We start from the raw sequence: 4,258 nt of genomic DNA, 5'->3' as shown, positions 1-4,258 counted from the left end.
CCTCCCACAGCTAACCTGACCTGAAATAGGAAGGCAAAACAAAGCACAGAATCTTAGAGACTGAGATGTGAGGTTCACAGAAGAAAATAGCGAGTGTATTCACAGAGGCACTTGTGCTATAAGTGACTCTTATGGCCCAGGCATAGAATCCTTCTAGCATTTTTTCCATACATCTAAATTTACAACAAGAAGCCCCACTTCTGACCACATTTCAATTTGTGACAATGAGAGTTACAACTTAGGAATATTCAAAGGGGCTTATATACCTTGCTATTTTACTTAAAATAACAACCACCACTGATATTTATTATTGATAACATAATATTAAGTGTTTACTGTTTGTCGGAAATGGTGCTAATCACTTCACTGGCATTATCTCTTCTAAGCCTCAGAACGACTCCATGCATAACCATTTTACAAAAGAAGAAACACATAAGTGTCATGACTGAGTTTAAAGCCCATGCACTTATTCTCTGTACTGTACTACCTTTCGGAATTTTAGCGATAAGGAAGAAACCCGTGTCATTTATGTGACTGTGGAATGACTCACGTTGGTATCTTGATGGTGTCTGCCCATATAAGTTATTTCAAGTTAAGCCAACTTCATCCTCCTGCTTTACCTTTCAGATAAATCATATTCCTGTTAGGCATTTTAAAAAAAAAAAAAGCTATAGAACTAATAGCTAATATTAACTTAATATTAACTAAGCTACTAGTATGGTTTAGGTACTGGTCTAATTCATGAAGTAGGTGCTATTTAAGCCCTAACAGGTTAAGTTTACAGTGCTCATGAGCACCAAAGTCTGGATTCAATCCCAGGCAGTCTGGCTTTAAGGATCGAAGTCACTGCTCTCTACAGCCCTTCAGCAAAAAGAGCCTAACGCCCCTATACCGATGATGAGTCTTATGCCTTGAGAAATAAGGGTCAAAATAGACAATCTTAGAGGACCCACGAGTTCCATTACTTTTACAGCAGAACATTTCCTTCTTTGTTGCTAACCCTTTGGAGGAGCTAAATTTTAAGTCAGAATTAGGCATGAAAGGGGAGAGGAATGGCTATAGTTACTCAAGTGGTCTGAAGACCCACAGGATCAGCTCCCACTGAAGACCTGATCATTAGTGCTATCCACTTCCTAATGGAGCAGCTGATAGAGTTCACTGAGGGTTCACTATTTACTGTATAGGAATAAACATGGAATTCTTCAGAGAAGATAAATTTCTTCTATCAGTGCCCATCAGTTACAGAATATCTGCTCCTCCTATCTTACGGAGTACTTAACCTTGGGTTGAATGCTCTACATTTATCTTTGAAACGTCTTATACGTCTTAATAACATCTTAGTGGAAGGTCCACTGTTAATAAAAATACGAATTTTACTTATTTTCAGGATTATACACGTAACTACAGATTTTTTTTAAAAGATTTTATTTTTATTATTTGAGAGAGAGAGCATAAGAGTAAGGGGAAGGGCAGAGGCAGAAGCAGACTCCCTGCTGGGCAGGGAGCCTGATGCAGGACTCAATCCTGGGACTCCCGGGATCATGACCTGAGCCAAAGGCAAACGCTTAACCAACTCACCCACCAGGTACCCTGTAACTACAGATTTTAATGAAGTAACATAAATTAACATTTATTTCATGCTTTAAAATTTCATAATCTTATTTACAAGCAATTGCAATGTCATTTCTATTCCTTAGTTGCAAAAATGGAAGTAACAGTTTCGCCAAGTGACTTACTTAAAGTGACAAAGCATATTGGTAATATTCTTAGCCTGCATTATAGTTTGTCCATATTTAAAGTTCTAATGCCATTGTTACTGAACAGTAGCAAAAATGTATTAAGCACTTACCATGTTCCAGACACTGTATGAATTAGCAATCTAGGTGCATAGTCCATTCTCATAACAACACCATGATGAATTATTTGCTGTTATTCCCATTTTATAGATGAAAACATGGAGTCTCAGAGAAGTTCAATCATTTACCCAAGATCCAAACCCTGGTCTCTTTGACTCTGAGGACTTCATTTCCATTTAAACCCTGAAAAATGGAAGCCCAAAGGTAAAAATATTTCCCTTCCTTTAAATCATAAAAACTGAGGGGGTGGGGAGAGGATTGTATGAATGATGGAAATGTGCCATGAACAAGGAAATATGATTATGAGATTAATGCTATAAACCTGAACCCAAAAGAAAGGCAAAGAAAGCAAGGACATGACAAGCTCCTCTCTCTGTCATTAGGTTCTTGCTTATGTTCTAAATAGAAACCCACTGAACAAGGACATTGAACTGTGGTTGAGCGGGTTCTCTCCATGCAGAGTGTTTACTAATAACAATGTTACCTTGCAATAGTAAATAGAAAACCATTAGACGATAGCCTGGAATGTTCGTTTTAGGTTATAAAGGATACCACATAAATAGAAATGATACTTGTGGGTACACATAAACAGACACACAGACTCAGATACATACACAGACACAGATACAAATACAAATAGAATATTCCTTGGCCGGGCTTGTAAATTACTTTGTGCACCTGAATATCAGAACATGACTTGTCCAATTGAATGGCATCTTTTCCAATTGAATAGCTTAAAGTAGATCCATTTGCACAAATTTATACTTACCCAGAATGAAGTTTCCAATATTTGTAGCAACTAGATTATGGTGGGAGAAAGGGTATCTGTAGAATTGCACATATGACATAATTTTTAAAGCTGACTCAGGGCAATTAAAAAATAAGTATGACTATCAGGATCAAGATATATTTATAATTGTGAAAACAGAAGCTTTTCAGGTGAAATTCTTTATTAATAAGGAATTATGCTTTTATCAAGTTACTTCCTTTCCTCTAAAGAGCTTTATCTGAGGTAGAGATCAAGGTATACAAATTTTCCACAATATATGTATCATCTTTTACTTGTCACTCAACTGCTCTCGCCATCCGAGATGTTTTTCAGTCCCTGGACTCATCAATCCATTTCATAACCCTTGCTTGAGCTGCTAACTTTGTCTAGAAAGCACTCCATGTCACCTTCACATCTTCATCTCCCAAGGACTTACCTCCAAGTACCTCTAAGTTACCTCTAAAACAGTACCTTCTTCTAAGCAACTGTTCGAAATCCATTAAGACTCTCCTTCCTTGAGAACTGATCATTTCCTCCACCCTCCTTCTCCCTAAAAGTTAGCTTACATGTTATTTCTTCATAGTTCGTATATCTCTTACTGTATTTTCTAACTCATATGTTCCTCTTACCCGGCTGGATTGTAAGTTCTGTTGAACGCTGATCTTCTTTAACAGATTTTTCAACACCGCTCCAAAGACTGAGCTTTTTTGAAGTATCACAAAGGCTAGGATCTTAGTTGAGTGCCAGAGTATTTCCTTTCACATTTGTATGATGAGTTCCTAGTTTTATGATAGCTATCTTCTTAGGAAACACGATGTTCCAAATTTTCTAATTTTCTGGCTATCCTTAATTGGGTTCCTCCTGAGGTGAGGAACTTTCTTTGTCTCCGGAGCACTTCAAGAACTACCACAAAAGTATATCTAATATCCTTGTAAATGTTCACACTCTTGTCTAACCGGTAAGCTCTAATGAGCACAATGAACTCTACCATCTGAGAAAATTTTTTCCTTCTGGTAAAGGGTTATATTCTAGAGTCAAAGTGAATTTGTTTTATGCAGTGTATTTTACCTAATATTTTTGTTTTAGTTTTAAAATGCAACTCATCAAAAAAACAAGGTAAAGTCTGCATTTTCTCATTAGACTTCTAATAAATCTATTTGTGATGTGGATTTCACAAACAGAGGTTAGACAGTCATGAGTTTCCTCTTTTGCAGGTAATGAAAGGAAAGTAGAAGGACTTAAAGTACTGTAACAGTGATCAGAAATGTGTAACAGAGAAGGTAATAGGATTTTCTAGGAGTTAAGCTTATTTACTAAGAAATGTGGTGTTTTCGGTGAAAATCAAAAATTGTATGGCATGAAGAAACATCGGATTTAAGGAGGCCCCCAAAACAGGTTGCCTCTGTCTACTAGTTAAACTGCTATGGCCACTGTGATTACACAAACCACAGTGGAAGGCTGCTGAAGGGCTCATTTTAACTTGCAAAAGTTCTTTCCATGTCTGGGTTCCCAAAGCAGAGGTTTCATTACCAAGGACTTAGTTAAATCATACAGCTTCTTTTAACACACAGTTTAAAGACATTGTTATTTCAGAAGCGCCTGGGTGGCTCAGTTGGTTAAGCATCTGTCTCCA

This window comes from Mustela putorius, unplaced genomic scaffold, assembly GCF_011764305.1.
Source record: "Mustela putorius furo isolate JIRA1106 unplaced genomic scaffold, ASM1176430v1.1 tig00003923_pilon_pilon_pilon, whole genome shotgun sequence".
Classification (NCBI taxonomy): domain Eukaryota; kingdom Metazoa; phylum Chordata; class Mammalia; order Carnivora; family Mustelidae; genus Mustela; species Mustela putorius.
The sequence above is the reverse complement of the archived record's forward strand: the minus strand, read 5'-3'. Positions refer to the sequence as shown.